General features: G+C 43.3%; 1 protein-coding gene across 2 annotated transcripts in view; it reads right to left on the bottom strand.

The window, feature by feature from the left end:
- The window catches only part of ASPH (aspartate beta-hydroxylase), a 386751-nt gene that overhangs the window by 60036 nt on the left and 308723 nt on the right, over positions 1-17992 (bottom strand). The window contains exon 28 of one of the 2 annotated variants that reach the window (XR_003437358.1): positions 651-748. The exons of the other annotated variant lie outside the window; for it this stretch is intronic. The gene's annotated coding sequence lies outside the window, so the exon portion shown is untranslated. Of the gene's footprint in view, positions 1-650; positions 749-17992 lie in introns of those variants that run through there. 2 annotated transcript variants of the gene reach the window in all.

Here is a 17992-nt window from a genome sequence, read left to right as displayed (position 1 = left end):
TTATTGGGCGCCATTTTAAATCTTTGTGAGGTTTAGCGAAGTACCAACAGGCACAGCCTTGATTTGGTCTCTATTTTGAAGCCATTTCTTACACTGAGAGTTGTTTGCTAGCGGGAGAGGCTGAGAATAGGAAATAATTTTATTTTCCAACTCAACAAATTCTGGGTCTTTCATACTGAAGAGTTCCTTCTTTAGTTCATCTCTCCTTTGACATAATTTATCATACATGACCAAAAAGTGCCAGTTGACACTTTCAACTTTTTGCCATAGTCACAGGTTCTTTCGGTACATTTTCTGTGCTCTACGTTACCCCAGAAAACGGTCTTACAAATGTTCCATCACCGATAACACAAACTGGCTTTCTCCAGTCTCTAATAGCAGTTTCCTCACTGCTCTTCCAGCCTTTGCTAACAACAGTTTCACTGCCTTTCAGCCTTCACCTGCAACCCAGAACTAAAACCAGTGCCACATGTTTTAAGTTTTTGGTACAGCACAACTCCATTTCCCAGTATCAATCTGGATCTACTGTCTATTATGCATAGCAAACTGTACCAAAATTTAGTGTCTTAAAACAACAATGATATATTATTTCTCATGATCCTGTGGCTTGACTGTTTAGTTCTTTGCTGGTTTTGCCTGGGTTCACTTACATGCCTGCATCAGCTGTAGGGTCAGCTGTGAATTGGGTTCAGTTGTGACAGCTGGAAAGCTGGGCCTCTGTCTCCAAGCAGTCTTTCATCTTGGGCTTCTATAGTGGTTACAGGGTTCCAAGAGAGAAAGGGCAAAAGTTACAAGGTCTCTTGAGACCTAGACCCTGGAACTTACATGTTACTTCTCCACATTCTATTTGTCAAAGCAAGTCATGTGACCAGCCTGGTTTGAAGAGGTACAGAAAGAGACTCTCATTTCTGGTTGAGGGGTGCAGCCCAGTCACGTTACAAATGGAGCTGTCTCCTGAGATGGGAGGTCTTTGTGACCATTGAATAACGTATCACAGAAGCCAGGTCCTGTTAATTTTTATATTCTTTGCAGCAACAAGCATATCATCTAACGTAAATAAGCGCTATAATAGATATTTGTTGAAGTGAAGGAGGAAGAAGAATTTAGATTAGTAATTCCAAATCTGATGTTCTTTTTAAAATAGACTTGGCATTCAGATACTTTCAAAGGCATTTTTCCCCCCGATGATTTAGAAGGATTGCACTCCACATAATAAATGTGGCCATAAAAATGCTGATTTTTATCTTTTAATACTTGAAATCCCTAAGAGCATGTTCAGTTCAGTTAACGGATTTTCGGATTTTCGATTTGACAACTCTCATGAATACGATAGTCAGGCTATCATAAAAAAGTGAGCTAAAGGAGATCTCTTTGTTCCGGAGGCAAGAACAATTCACACACATGAATATATGCCACCATATATGTCTGTGTAGAGGAAACTATTAGATGGAGAGAGCATGAGAAATTCAAAGAGAGCCCTTCAAGGAAGAAATCCAATTTTTTCTCTTTAGTTAAAAAAAGGGGGGTGGGGCAGGACGAAGAAGCATTGTTTCTATATATTGCAATAAATTTCATCTTGAAATAATCAAAGGAACTTTAAATCCCGGCAATTTAAAATATGGTAAAAGTTGAGCATAAACATGTATGTACTAACAGCCCAGTGTTTCAGTTGTCATGACAATGCTCTACTGTCTAATATCTGAGCCTCGTTTTACGTTTCTGCTTATTAATGGATAGAACAGAAAATTTCCAATCACTTTTAGAATTATTTGTAATATAAATATTTTATCTCTTTAAAGTTAAAACTCTGTATTACCTACTTTCTCAGAGCATTGCATTTAGTTGTTCCTCAAGATTTAAACTGAATTAAAGCACATCGAACTTGTAGTTCCAATTCCAACTATGACTTAAAAAGTTTCAACTTTTCTGTATGATTTTATTCCTGTGTGCACACTGGAAAGAAATATTTTTCAGATACTTGTGAAGGCATTTTTCTCTTCCTCATTTTTTAAAAAAATTTATTTTATACAGGAACATAGTTGATTAACAATGTTGTGTTAGTTTCAGGTGTACAGCAAAGTGATGCAGTTGTACATGTACATGTATCTATTCTTTTTCAAACCCTTTTCCCCTTTAGGTTATTACAGAATATTGAGCAGAGTTCCCTGTGCTGTACGGTGGTTCTTTGTTGGTTATCTATTTTAAATATAGCAGTGTGTACATGTCAATCCCAAACTCCCAGTCTATCTCCCCCCGGCTTCCCTCCTGGTAACCATAAGTTCATTCTCTAAGTCTGTGGGTCTGTTTCTGTTTTGTAAATAAGTTCATTTGTATAATGTGTTTTAGATTTCGCATGTAAGTGATATCATATGATATTTGCCTTTCTCTGTCTGACTGCCTTCACTTAGGATGATAATCTCCTGGTCCACCCATGTTGCTGCAAATGGCATTATTTTATTTTTTTAATGGCTGAGTAATATTCCGTTGTATATATGTACCACATCTTCTTTATCCATTCATCTGTTGATGGACATTTAGGTTGCTTCCATGTCTTGGCTGTTGTAAACAGTGCTGCAATGAACACTGGGGTGCATGTATCCTTTCAAACCATGTTTTTCTCTGGATATATGCCCAGGAGTGGGATTGCAGGATCACGTGGTAGCTCTATTTTTAGTTTTTGAAGGAACCTCCATACTGTTCTCCATAGAGGCTGCACCAATTTACATTCCCACCAACAGTGTAGGAAGGTTCCCTTTTTTCCACTCCTTCTCCAGCATTTATTGTTTGTAAATTTTTGATGATGGCCATTCTGACAGGTGTGAGGTGATACCTCATTTTAGCTTTGATTTGCGTTTCTCTAGTAATTAGTGAAGTTGAGCATCTTTTCATGTCCCTCTTGGCCATCTGTATGCCTTTTCTGGAGAAATGTCTATTTAGGTCTTCTGCCCATTTTTTTCTCTTCCTCATATTAAAGGGGTGTCACAACATAGTCAGATCACCTCCACCTAAGTGTCCTTCCCTGCTCCTGGGTCAGGATTAGATTCAGTGGCCTCCCCCCAGCCATCATCTTTTATTAGTAGTATAGGATTCTCCTCTAAACACACACGGTGCCAACCCTATCTTAATCTACACAGATGCAGTAATATCCACCATGTGCCTGGCACTATGATTCTAAGAAGGGAAAAAGACAAGTCGCTGTTCTCAAGATACGTGTTGTTTAACTGAGAAAAGAATACTTATGTAAATAACCATAATCTCGGTAATAATAACAGCAGCCACCATGTTTTGCACACCTGCTCTTTGACAGGTACTTTACATACATTATCTCCATTCTTCCAAAGACATTTCTAATTACACATTCATTACGCCCAGTTTGCAGGTGGGCAAACAGGCTCCGGGAGTTCTGTGAACTTGCCCAGTACCACTGCCGTAGTAAGTAGACGAAGCAGGAATTCTAACTCAAATTCAGTGTCAAAGGCCACGCTCTTTCTGGGTGGCCTTCTAATCCAGGGAATAGTTGGATCGGGACACCTGGCAGAAAATCTTAAAAGTGCCCCAAATGAGGGTACAGGACCTCAGCTAGCAGTGAGGAGGAGAGAAATTATTGTTGTCTTTCCTAACAGGGGCCATTTGTGGCTTATGTGGAGATGGGGCTTGAATTGGAAGGTGAGGGTTGACTTGGACACACAGGTTGGTCAGGGTTATCGTGGGCAAGTTAGAGCCGGGTCAGGTGGGCAGGCTGTCCTGTCCCTTCAACATAAGTTGCCTGTTATCCCCTTCAAGCTTTTCCTGGCCAATCTTACTCTTTTCTAAAAATCGCCTTCTTTATCTCCATGCAAGAACTGTCTTTTCTTCCTTCATTCATCAGACAAATCCCTTACTTCCATAAAGCATCTTTCAGACTGCAGATTCCCTGAAGCCTCAGAAGTCCTCCAGCGTGCGAGTTCATTTCTAATCTCACTTAGATGGATTTCTATGGGTCTATCATTTGTGTTTTCATGTTTTCCCACTTATGTGGTTGTCTCTCAGCGGGAGGTAAGTCTTCAGGTAACAAAGATTTGTCATTGGTTATTAACTCCCCTCCCTCCTCACCCTACACTCTATTTACCATGAACATTTGCTAACTCAGAGGCATATTATGAGGAATAAGTTAAGGCAATAAAATAAGTGAATGACAAATCCATGAAATCTTTGCAGAATAGTGCACTGTGTCTAAAATGGAATTTTCAATCTTATGTCTGCAAGTTGGACCTGTACATTCTTTTCCTTTTATTTTTTTCTATTCTAAAAAATTTTGGGTTCCTCCCTTTTGATGTTTCTATATTTTCTCTTCATTTTTTCTCATTCATTTTCCCCCAGTATTTCCTTCTAATTATCTTCTTTTTTAATTTAACTTTGATTTTATGAAAGTAATAATGTAATCTTCTTTTTCAATTTAATTGTGATTTTATCAAAAGCCAAATTATAATAGCTTTTGAACAGTAGACAGCATCTCCTTACTTCTCATTATCTCTATCTCTAACTCCCTTGTACAGAGGCAAATGTTTTCAATCATTTTGACTGTATCTTCTAGTATTTACTTGCAAATTTTGAAGTGACATGCATAAATTGCTATTTGTTTATCATTTTGGTTTAAGTTACTATTTAGTGATTCTGCTAAGAGAATTTAGTGATTCTGCTAAGAGAGTTTAACCCCAACTTGCACATCATTTTCCCCTCTTCCCAACTTCTTAAAATCGTGAAAACACAATTTGGGACTAAATCAGTACTTAGTGTTTATATTTTTATAACTATATAAATCATATTCATAGCTGACCACATTTAAAAATGATTATATTTTAATGTTTTTTAAAAATATTAAACATTTAAAAACATTAAAAAACGTTTAAAAAATGTTTTTAAAAACTATGATGACATTTCCTTCCTTATACAACATTTTGTTATCCCTTAGGTTAGTAATTGCTTTTATAAGAGATTACTTGATGTTCTGTGCATCCAGCACTGCCCTTTGCCCTTGGCCATGAGCCTTAGACTCTGGCTTTCCTCCATCCTTGCCCCTCTATGTCATGGGATCCCCTGGCCAAGGGAGCCAAGGGGACAGGGACATGTCCACCTGGACGCTGTGCCCCTCTGCCCTCCTAAATGTGGCTTCTGAACCCCTGGACTCCAGAATTCCCTGCCCAGATGGTCCCACGTGCCCTTTCAGGTCCTCCTTGCAAAGGCAGATGTTCTCACTGTGTGCACACTCCAAGGCCAAGGGCTGATGGAGGCACAGGTGTGTAGCATCCACACGTGTGTGCAAAACCCCTCATGGTAAAGGAAGGGGCTGGGCCTTTTTCATTTACTCAGTTGAACATTCCATGAGCCCTTCAATATGAAAATCCATGTGCTTAAGTCCAGGGAAACTTTCTTATTTTATTATCACTTTTAATTGTTAAATCCCCTTCTCCTTTTTCTCTAATTTTTATTTTTGTAACTCCTGTTATATGAATGGTTGATTTACAGGAGTTAACTTCTAACTTTTTTACTCTTTTCTTCCACTTTCTAAATTTGTTTTTTGTTGTTTTATCTTTTTAAGACTTTATTGATGTGACTTTCTTACCCTTCTCTGCATTTTTCACACATGATATCACACCTTTCCTTGCTAAGAGTACTCTTGGTTGTGTTGTTAACAATATCTTACTCTTTTCCCCCACAGATGCAATATTTTCATCTCTCCGATAATATTAATTATAGTCCTCCTTCTTGCATATGCTCACCTTCTCTAAGTTAATTTGTTTCCTCACTTGTCCTTGATCCTTGGCTAAGTCATTTTTAAGAGTGGAGGCACTGAACACCTGTTGGGAAGTTCAGCCTGCATGGGAGGGCCCCGTGAGCTCCACGGTGGCATGACAAGGTAGTCAGCTGGCTTTTTCCATGGAGGCCTCCCAATTGTCAGTATCTGTAGGTCTTTTTTCCTGCCCGGTTCAGCATCCCCAGAGAGAAGTCCTCCCAATCTCCTGATCAGGGGTGCGGGCGGTGCCAGCTCTCTGGGAGCTGAGTGTGGGGACGGAGGACAAGTGCTTCTGCAGTTTCAGAAACAGACTTTCAGTGAACCCCCTGCTTGGCCCGTGGCCCAGCCCCAGCTGCACATAGCATCCGGGAGCCTCTCTGTTCCAACTTCCGGAGGGTAAACTGTCCTTTTCCTGAGTGGGATCTAGTATCTAACTGCTCCTTTAAACACGTTCCACGAACTCCCCTGGTTTGAGCCACCTGCCCCATCCTTCAGAGGAGACTATCTCCTGAGCATTTCCAGGAGCTCATGGTGCAAAATCGACTTGCTTCTCGCTGGCTTCCTTCCTCTGGTCTGTTACATCAGCAGCCACTTGTCCATCTGCTTCCCAGCTTCCAAAATTTGATAATATCTCTCATCTGCCATCATCTCTCCATATGTTCTCTTTGTTCCCAAGGTTTACTCATTGTTAAAAAATTCTTTTACTCTTATGTAAATAAGATCTTAAGTGGAGAGGAAATAAAATCATATGCTCAATCTGCCATGTTTAACTGGAAGCTGTAAGAGGTTTCTTTCATTTTGTTCATATATTTTCTTTATACTTTCCTGCAAGGATATTACAATGTTAACATTTAAAATACCTAAGAGTTTTTTAGTCCATGCATTTTTTTTTTTTTTTTTTTTTTTTCGGTACGCGGGCCTCTCACTGTTGTGGCCTCTCCCGTTGCGGAGCACAGGCTCCGGACGCGCAGGCTCAGCGGCCATGGCTCACGGGCCCAGCCGCTCCGCGGCATGTGGGATCCTCCCGGACCGGGGCACGAACCCGTGTCCCCTGCATCGGCAGGTGGACTCTCAACCACTGCGCCACCAGGGAAGCTCCCAGTCCATGCATTTTTATATGCATTTACTGATTATGTTTTTTATTACACTGCTTAGGAAGCAAAAAAGTTTTGAAATACCCTTTGAATTAGGGCAAGAAGAAAGATATGGCAAAGTTTGAAAGTTTAATAAGGTGCATATCCAGTGACAAATAGGTAAAGCATCATAGTAGGAAGTAATTATAATCGGAAAACTCCTTTAGAAGTTAAAGCCCAGTCATCTAGTTGTGATACTTGACAGAGTCCTGTGAAGATCCCAAAGGTACTGACTTAACAGTACTTGACTAACTGGAGCTTGCAAGAAAAATAAAACAGAAAGGAAACCTTAGGGTTAATTATTCATCAGAAACCTTAAGTTTCAAAACTAGCAAAAGCAACAACAGCTTAAAAAGTTTACCAAGTGCTTACTGTGTGAGAATAAATATATGGTCAAATAAAAAACAAATCTGGACTTAGTAAAGAGAGACTTCACTCAGAAAAGATTATTGCAAAGGGAGGAAATAATTTTGTTTTACAATTCAGGATTTAAATAAGTTTAAGTTATTTAAGTTACTTGTTTTAAACTGCACAACGCTGAAGCCAGTCTAAAAAAAGATTTAGACACAACCCACTGCAAGGTAACTCAATGAGTTGCTTTTTAGTTAAAAAAATTTTTTTAAACAGAAAAAAAAAACCCAACAGATCACAATGTACACCATGCAGCCACCCTGCCCAGCATGTGGAAGCCATGGGAGAAGGTAGCAAGAGGAACTGGGACGGACGGCAAGAACCTGCAGAAGGAGCTTCTGCACACAGATGACGCGCAGTGTAGAAACATCCTAAGTTCCCTTGGGTCCCCCTATTGTAGCGGGGGAAGGGAGACCACTCTGCACCTGAAACTATCACAACCTTGTTAACCAACTATACTCCAGTACAAAATTAAAAGTTAAAAACAAAATAAAACCACACTTTAATAATAATAATAATAAAAGCAATAGGGAGACCACTCTGAACATAAGATCTGCGAGTATCTCACGGGTTAAGCAGAAAGAGTTTTCTGGGGAGGAATAAACAAGGCTAGAAAGATCTGGATGTGGGAAATGGGATGAAAGGATGGCCAGATGGAGAGGAAATCAGAGAATGTATTATCCTGAGACCAGGTGAGGAGGAACCAACCTTCAGGGTCCAGGGAGAGGAGAGAATCTTAACCAAATTTGGTTAACAAGCATTCTGCTCCTTTGATCAGTGGGGACCGGCCGTTCAGCTAATCATTTATGAGGCAATGAATGGGGAGCTGGGGAGTCTGCGCCTGTCACAGGTCAACAAAGGAGGGCGCGTCTGTGTGAGTCTGATCTAAGTCATGCGGGCAGGGTGCTTCTTTGCAGTCAGTGCTTTTTTCCTGGAGCACAAAGGGTGGGGAGATTGCTTAACCTCTGCTGTTTCCCAGGATCACAGAAATTGGATAAATTTCAACATCGTCAATATAAATGAGCAAGATGGCTACCCCTGAAAAATTAAGTGGCTAATGAAGGGGATACCTGAGTAAAGTAATTCCATAAAGTGTAGTAAGTGCTGTCTGTCATAAATAAGTATGTTGGTTGCCATGGCAATGCAAAGGAGAGGCACCGCACGTGTGGGGAGGGGGAGGGGCAGACAGCGATGGCTACGCGGGATCTTCTTAGTGAATGACCAGGATCTATCCAGGTGGAGAGAAGGGCATCAGCTCTGAACCAGGAAATATCGCTTATGTCCAAGTGGACTAGGAAAAGTCGTCTTTTCTGGCTGATGAGAGATGATTCTCCTCCTTAGGAGATCAAATAATAACAAAACAGAAGTCTATCACTCACAGACGGAAATGTGAGTCTCAAATTGGATTAAAGCCCGGAAATTCTCAAGGATGAATGTATGGTGAGACTTTATACCCTGAAGGGAAGCTTGAGTGGTGTCCCAGCAACTGCTGGAAGCAGCTCTGGGTCTGGCTGTGGGTCCCCGACCCAAGCTGACAGCTCAGAGTGGGAAAGAGGGTCCAGCAGGCGTGGAGAAGCCCCAGCCCACCCGCTTGTATTCCTCACTGAAATTGTTAAGCCAGTTTTCTTCAGAGTAGGAGTCTATTTGTAAATATGCAGTAAAAACCTAGGTAACACGTATAAATTATCTAGAGTTTATTTTACAATGTAAGGCTTTGGTTGTCTCTCAGCATCAAACTTCACATTCTAAAACGTGTCAAACTTCTGCTTTACTCTTTTTGAAAAAGAGACTGCAGCAAAAGCAGATTTTTTTCTCTTTTGCCCCAAACACAGAGTAGAGCCTTTAGGGGATCAGATATCCAAGCATCCTGGGATGGCATGCCTTTCCCTGGAGGGAACTCACCCAGCAGGCACACCAAGTGTGGTGGATAAAGGGACTCTGACTCTTTAAGGGGTCAGAGGCCAGGGTCAGGGCACAGATGGATGCTGTCTGAAAGGAGAGGTATGGCCCCTTGGATAGGATCAGTGAGGAATACAAGGAAGGAAGGAAGGAAGGAAGGGAGGGAGGAAGGAAGGAAGGAAGGAAGGGAGGAAGGAAGGAAGGAAGGAAGGAAGGTAGGAAGGAAGGGAGGGAGGAAGGGGGAAGGAAGGGGGGAAGGGGGAAGAAAGAAAGAAAGGAAGGAAGGAAGAAAGGGAGAAGGGAAGAAAGAAAGAAAGAAAGAGAGGGAGGGAGGGAGGAATAAAGAATAGGAACTCTCCTAATTTTCTGGAAGTGCTGGGTACATTTCTAATTGGATGAATTTCAATATCGTATTGTTGAAAGCAAATAGAAATTTTGTTTCTGAATAATCTCTCTTTTTTAATAGTTTCAATAATTTTTAAACTCTGGGGTAGAATATTTTCAGGTTGGCAGTTTTGGGGATGGGAAGACACTTCGTAGGTCCTGGGTTTTGCTTTGTTCTGCTTTGTAACCAGGTGTCCGTTCTGTCAGCTCAGCGCACACATCACAGGCAGGATAGAGGCGCTGAAGATACTGGCCTTCTCTTAAAGGTATTGTGGATACAAACACACACCTTTAAAGTGCACTGAGAAGAATAAGTTAGGCCTAGCGGGTAAACAATAGAAAACATTTCCTCTTCGGCTTGTTGATGGTGTTGGCGTTTTTCATTCTAGCCACTGCAGCAGAATGAGTTCTATTCCACACACTGAGAAGCCCGTCATTCTGTTTAGAGGGAAAGGGGTCTGCAAATTGTGCTGGAACTAAAACTGGATGGAAACGTGAAGCTGTTAAAGATAATAGACCTGTGTTAAAGCCCACAAATGAATGGAGGGCCCTCTGGCCCGCTGCCCCGCTCTCTTTGTGCTCTGGGGGCCATTTTCCGTACATACAATGTGTTCACAGCTGGCTGTCTGGTCTCTTTTGGGGCCTTCGTGAATATGCATGTCCCAAATCATAGGCCTGGCCCGCAGGCTGGGAACTCCCACCCATGCCTGTATCCTCCAGCATCTCTCAGGAGGGTCCCTCATCAATCCTGCACCCACCATCTGGTATCGTTGGGCGGCCAGCTCTCCAGGCGCCGCGTGCCTCCGTGAATTACAACCCGGGAGGATTTGTTTTGAGCGTCACTCAGATGAACGTTCCCCTGGGGTTGAGAATTGTGTTTCAGACAAAAACGTATACACGGGAGACAGTCTGGCAGTATGTTCCACCTTTTAAGGCTGGAGGCGAAAGCCAAGGTTGTACCAGCAGGTTGAGATAAAGCTACCAGAATCTAACTGATGGCTTTGAAGGGCATTTGAAGAAGACTTGGGTGTGAACACTCCTGAGTGAAAACAGCTGCTGTTTCCTCATTCATACCCAGACAGTACGGTATGAATGGATGCTGAACTCACTGCCGTTTCCTGGAGGGCTTTTAATGCTTAGCATCTGAAGAATGGCGGATTCAAAGAGTCATGAAAATGTGTTAGTTGGCTTTCCAGCGGAAAGCGATAGAATTTCTAACCTTCAGTTACCCAACTCCGAAAACCCCAGATTCCTGAGAGGTGTTTGCAGGGATAGTGCCAGGTGGTGGTTTGCCCCAGATCTCTCTGTTCGCTCCAGTGGTGAACTGGGCTGCACCTGCTCCTCTCTCCTTGGAGCGTCCAGCAGACTCCCCTTATTAGCACCCTCCCCCTCATACCCACGTCTCATCCTGGCTCCACTGTGCCCCTTGCAGAGGGGGAAGAACTCTCCTCCCCAACCAGAGGGGAGCTCAGGGCCCTTCTAATTGCATCACTGGGCTGGTGGGAGGAGAGAGAAAAGAGAGCAGAGCAGAGCCCTGCCGAGAGGAGAGGGCTCTGCCTTGGACTCAGCAGGGAGAGAGGTCTTAGCTCCTCTGTGACTTGGCCAGTGAAGTTTGATGTCGGCACATACTGCCAATTCCCACCCTACACAAAGCTCCCTGAGCTACCTATCTGCCTTGCTTGGCATCCTGTTCACCACTGCATTTCTCACGTGAGATCTACGGCTTGGTTTTCTTCTTGGTCTCTCCCTGAATGGTAAAAGCTTGGAAACCAAAGCTGTGCTGCCCTCACTTCTGTTGCCCCTGCATCTGGCACAGGGCAAGGCACACAGAATTCAGTTACCCTTTGCTAAACAAATGAGTGATATTTTGCACATCTCTTCAAAGTTAATTCTGTCACCAAAATCCTATGACTTTGGCACTCTCATTTTGATTATACAGACAAGGAACTTGAGTCGCAAAGGAATTAATAAACAGTAACAAACTTGGCCAAGTCAAGCTGGTAAGTTCAGATGCAACATTCATACCCTACTGTCTGGCTCCAGAGCTCCCACCCTTCACCACTATGGCCACAAGTGGACCATCCCGAATACAGAGCGAGATTGATCTCTCTTTAATTCAGGAGGACCAGATGGGGCACGGTGCTCAGCACATTGCAGTAGGATTAGACTCCATCTCCAGGAAATGGAGCTGCCTAGCTCTGCCGGATCACCTCTGTCTCCTCTATGACCCCAGAGCGATCTGCTCAACCCCCTGCCCCCAGTTCTGGCATCTTGCAGTACAGACTGGAGTATGTGCAAGCTGACCTTCTATCTCAGCTGTTCTAGAATTGAGCATCGGGCCATAGACGTGGGTGCTCCATAAATGAATGAATAGCCAATAGGATCGGAGACACGCTGCCCCTTGCTGAAGGAACCAGCTCTCATTTTTTCCTTGGTTCCAATATCTGCCTTGACTTTTTAGCTATAAGACATACTTCTTTGGTCAGTATTCATTTTTTCCTCCTGCTTATTACATTGAGGTTTTGCAAAAGGCATACCATTTGGGGTCTGAACTACCTAAGAACAAGTGCTATCCCTAGAGAGAGTGAAAAAGTACCATATGGAATGGATATGGAAAATTACATCCGTGTGACCCACTGTTACCAAAGGCAAATGTGTGTTTTGTTGGCTCAGAGCAGCTCATCTGCTGCTGTGTAGAATCTCTTTCGTGGTAGTTTTCTAAACTATCATATTGAAGGTTTTTAATAAAAACAAATCCCTTTATTAACCTATATTAAAGAGTACATTGCTACAGAAGAGCAATGCACCTGCCAGCATATCCATGAGAGCCAAGATGAAGCAAGTTCAACTTTGTTTCTCATGACCATGTGACCTGCACCCTTATCAACCACATTTTCCTCTATGATAGTTCTTGTAATTGTATTTTTTCCATTACTGACAATTACCTTTATGAAAATTACTTATAAAATCCCATTTGCATTTTAATTTTTATTCTCAAAGCAAGGACTAGGCTGACATTGCATTGTTCACGACCCTCATATGAGTGTCCCATACTAGATGCTTTCACAGGCTGAGGGTCACTCAGAAAGATCACACAGCATGTGGGCCACCCTTTTCTAAAAGCAAGGGGTGCTCAGGGTTCAGAAGCAATGTGTATAGTCCTGGGTGAGAAGGAAACTCTTCATTACGTTTGGAGGACTGGATGTCCTCTAGAATATTGTGCCAGCTTTTTTCTCTCTTCCCTGTTAGCTGCTTCTGGGTGTGTGTCTGGCTTGATGGCATCTGCAGATATTTTTCAGCTGTTACAGGAAAAGAACAGGTCTTTCAAAGGCCCAGGCTTGACTAAAACAGAATGGAAGTAGAAAATGGGAAAAGGAGGAAAAGAAGAGAGATAGAAGGAAAGGAAGAGGTAGAGAAGAAGAAAAGTGAGTGAAGAGCCTTGTTCCTGAGCTGGGGAGGGCTGTGGATGGTGACAGCAGGTGCTGGAGAATTTGGATATAGAGGCTGGCAGGGTCACCGGGGGCAGGGCTGGGGAGGGTCCTGAGCTTGGGCTGTAGGGCAGGTATTTCAGGAAACTCAGCCCAAATCAGCTCAAGAGTGACTGACTCCACTGCCCTAAACCCATATCCATTCTTGGTTATTTTAGACAACGAAGAGAGAGCACACTTAACTCTGTGGTGATACACTTCATAAAAAAGCACACTGGTCCAATGGCTTAGGGTAAAATTGTGTCCATCAAATCTTAAGGAACATTTATTTAAAAATGAAAGAACTTCCAATGTACCTGCATAGGGCATTTTGCTGAAGTTATGGAATAACTTATGGAAGTTAAGTATGGAATGGAACTCAGTGTGTGCTTCTTAACTCAGGCTACCTGGGACCTGCCCCCAGATGATTATATCAGAATCTCTGGGCATGCGGCAAGGCCATCAGTATTTTGGAAAAACTCCGCAGCGGTGAAGCCAGGGCTGAAACCACTGCCATAAGCAGTCTCCGCATGGACATGTAGAGGACACAGATGAGCAAACAAAACAGAGAAAAGTCAAGGATGGGAGCCTTTCAGAGGCCCTTAAAGCCTGTGTCAGTATGCCTGTGCTCACCAAGATATAACAGGGCTCCTACCAAACACTAATGATAACCTTTTATATGCCTCTAATTAGAAAAAAGGCAGCATACAATTAATGTCCATTTATCATCGCTTTCTCACTAGCAAACCTTCAAGATTTTGCTCCCCTGAGGTTTCCTTGTAAACCGGGAAGCAGGTATTTCTCCCAGGTAATTTATTCATGTGACAGACCCTGAGTTCCTGCCCCGAGCAAGCCACAGTGTTATGAGCGTGACAGATGGAAGTCCTGTGCTCACGGGGCTTCTGCTCTAATGGTAGAAACGGCTGTGAGACAGTTTATCACACGAATAATGCCCCATGTAATTTTTTAAGCACAAGTGTGATAGTTGTTCAGGAGAGAAGAACGGGATTCTAAGGAATGGAAAGCAAGGGCCCCTGATCTGCTCTGGGGCAGAGATTTGAGAGGAGATCTGAAAGGGCCAAGGTTAGCATCCCATATCAACAGCGGAGTCTGTGCAGATGTCCTCAGGTGGTAAAAGGCATAGTATATTCAGGGAACTTAAGAAGGCCAGTCAGCGGGAGGCTTACAGCTTGGGTGGAGAGTGGTACTCACTCCTATAGTTGTGCTTTCTTCTCTTGTTAAATGTACGCACCCTTGGCGTTGCTGCACAACTAATTCCAAGGGGGCACAGGTCACAAAAGGGGGCTGCAGCAGCACCAAGAATGAGCCCCAACTTACACGCACTGATGTGGAGCAGGGCTGAGACAAAGCCACGCGGAGGCTGGTAGGTCATCCTGAGACACAGCAGGAGGCGGCCGTTGAGAGTTTGAAGGAAAGGATCGGTAGAATAAGGTTTGTCTCTTAAAACATTTCCTCTGCCCGTTGGGCTGAGAATGGATTAGAGGGTGGTAAGAGTGAAAGCAGCAGAGGCCAGTCCCAAGGCTATTTCCTGCAGAGATGAAGGTGACTGGAGGAGCAAGGTGGTGGTGGAGATAAGGTGACCTGGACAGACTGCCAAGTTACTAGGACGTGAAATCAACAGGGTTCTGTGACTGCCTGGGAATTAGTGAGAGGAAGGGGAGAAGGCTGGGGTCAAGGATGCGTCTCAGATTTCTGCATGTGAACCTGTGTCTGGGATAGTGCCTGAGATAGGAAGGAATACAAAGACGGAATGGGTTGTCGTATGGTTCAGAACACACGCCAGGAAGTTTTTTGTTCTTTCTGTTTGATCCCCCATCTGAGTGCTCAGAACCTTCTTGATCTGCCACTTGGAGTCAGTAAAAAAACAATTTGAAATGATTTGCAATTCTGGTGTACTTGATTCCAAACTCCCAAATGTTTCTCGTTTGAAAATTCCAAAGAGAAAAAAATATGAATACAGAATTAGCCTCCATACATTAAAGTTTCACAGGGCAGGAATCACCAGGTGGTGAAGGATCAGTCTGGGTAGTTACATCAAGCACTTCCTGGCCTTCTAGCACTTTCCAAACACAACACAGGTGTGCACTACACTGCCTGCGGGTTTTTTGTTTTTTTTTTTGAGGTACGCGGGCCTCTCACTGTTGTGGCCTCTCCTGTTGCAGAGCACAGGCTCCGGACGCGCAGGCTCAGCGGCCATGGCTCACGGGCCCAGCCACTCCGTGGCATGTGGGATCTTCCCAGACCAGGGCACGAACCCGCGTCCCCTGCATCGGCAGGTGTACTCTCAACCACTGCGCCACCAGGGAAGCCCACTGCCTGTGTTTTTTAAGCCCCATCCAAATAATCCCTGAACTGTATCATTGAGGCACCTGGTCTCTTTGCCATGCAAGAAATGTAAGAAAGGTTTAATTTTGCCTGCTGCATAGGTTAATAAGTCTGTGAGGGTATTCAATGAACTAAAACACATAAACTGTGGCTCCTCTCTACTCACCCTCTTCCTCAGTGTTTTTGACCATGGAAGACAATCGGGGGTCCCACGTGGGTCATTGCTCACTTCATTTACCAGAGTTCTAGTTAGCACCTTGCACTCGGTGCGTTTCCTTCGCTTCTTCTATTTCCCAAGTGAGCTATTTCTCTTGCAAGCCTGTGTCCGTGGCATTATCTGATGTTGTACTGGAACATACTTTTCTCCTTATTGTAAAGCACGGCGATAATGCATTGCAAGAGGGAACCATTTCAATGAACCATTAGAAGACTTTTGGTTCCTAAAGTCTTTATTACTCTGAAGATAAGCTAATGGTGTAATCTACCATCTTGTTTAAAGTACGCACGCATTCAAACAATCGTCAACCCCCAGACAGCTTAGAAAATGCATATTCTTCTCCTCCCCCTCATATCATTATGTTTTTGTTTATATGAATTGAAATCAAAGGTAAAGCAAAAATGAGCAAAGCAATTACCATGTTTAGCAGAGGAAATGAAGCTGCGGGGAAGCCTTTAGTTAACTGTGTGATTCCCAGTCACCCACATGGCTGTGATGGTAGCAGAGTTACAGGGGCATCTGGCCTTTTCTTATGAAGGCTTTCTCACTTCTCTCTGCTTGTGCAGCTGAACAGAGATGGTGTGCTGCTTGCCTGGTGGGCTGCCGTGGTGGGCTGATGGAGATTTCTAGAAAAGTTTTGGATGCATGAGGAAGTTGGTAGGGAATAAATGCATGTCCTCATCTGTCCCAGAAAGATGTAACTGGCACCATGGCTTGTCCTAGTAAGTCACGTTATGGGGTATATGCTGAACCTCGTCCTTCCTCTGTACTTGCTCAGGTCTGGACTCCTCCAAGGAATCCCACATTGTCAGGGCATCCCAGGAAGGTCTAAACCAAATAGGGTCTTCTCCGTGAGGCCTTCACCCCATATCGAACAATCTCCCTCCCCCATACAGGGCTGTAAGTGAGCTACCCTGGGCTCAGAAGGAGGTTCTGGGGCTGTGGGGTGTTCTCAGGCTGCTTTAGCTCCAGTCCAAGTGTTACTCACACAGATGTTTACGGAATGACTTCTTGATGCCAGGCACTGCTCTAGGCTCTGAGGATACAGCAGTGAGCAAAATGCATGGAGATGCTCTCCTTGTAGAGCTTCTATGTTAGGGGCTACCTAACCATGAGGTTCTGACAAATACTCAGCGCTGAGGCTCTGGTTTTCCTGAGTAGGGGAGGCAGGAGTGGCCAAGAGCCAGGCTGAGCCCTTTCATGGAAACCCATCATCTGGGCAGAGCTGGTGTGTCTGGAAACGATGCCACTCTGAGAGCAAGGCCTGACACTTTTCACTGTGTTTTCCTTTGATACACAAAAGAAAACTCCAGGTTACAGAGAAAGATAGATGCATACAAAGGCACCAAACATAACTTCAGATTAAGAACCACTGCTCTGGGAAGAAAAAGCCTTAAAAACCAGTCTCTTCTGACTTCTCTTCCAGACAAAATGATATAGATGGGCTTCTCTTTGCTCCTCTACACTAACCATAGCTATAATCCCTGGAAATAGCACGGAAGACAACCAGACAACCTTGCTGGAAGGTGGCAAGGAGAAGGTAAACTGGTTTAAGACCCCAGGACTGGAAAACAGCATAGCCCTGGGTTATCTTACATCCTTACCCATGGAAGAAAGTGACCCAGGGTCAATGTTTCCTGGCATCCAACTTAGCAACAGAAGGCAGCCCAGGTGGCCTCATTCCTCCCCCTGGGATCTAACAATACTCTCTCCAGTGACATAAGGTGAGCTGTGCATCATGAAAAAATAGAAAGTCTCAGCAAAAGAAAGAAGTTATAAAAAAGAACCAAGTGGAAATTATGGAACTGAAAAATATAATAAAAGAAAATTTAAAAACTTTGCTGGATAGTCTCAATAGTAGAATGGAGAAAAAGGATAGAGTCAGTGAACTTGAGGACAGATAAATAGAATTTAGCCAATCTCAACAGATAGAAGATAGACTGAAAAAAACTGAACAGAGACTCAGGGATCTGGGGGACAGTATCATAAAATCATATATTTGTATGATTGGAGTTCCAGAGGGAGAGAAGAGAGTGGTCTGAAAGAGTACTTGAAGAACGATGACTGAAAACTTCCTAAATTTGGTGGAAAATACAAACCTACAGATCCAATAAGATAAATGAATTTCAAACAGAATAAAACAAATTAAGACACATCATTATAAAATATTTGTAAACTAAAGACAAAGAAAAAATCTTGAAAGTAGCCAGAGACCCATTACATATACAGGGACACTAATTCAAGTGACAGTGGATTTTTCATCTGACCATGGCAGCAGAAGGAAGAAGCATGGCATTTTCCCACTGCTGAAATAAGACAAAAACAGAAAGACAACTAGAAAATCTTCAAAAGCATGGAAATT

The sequence above is a fragment of the Aethalodelphis obliquidens genome, unplaced genomic scaffold, assembly GCF_003676395.1.
Source record: "Aethalodelphis obliquidens isolate GAN/ISIS:26980383/991018 unplaced genomic scaffold, ASM367639v1 scaffold33, whole genome shotgun sequence".
NCBI lineage: Eukaryota > Metazoa > Chordata > Mammalia > Artiodactyla > Delphinidae > Aethalodelphis > Aethalodelphis obliquidens.
The sequence above is the reverse complement of the archived record's forward strand: the minus strand, read 5'-3'. Positions and strand labels throughout refer to the sequence as shown.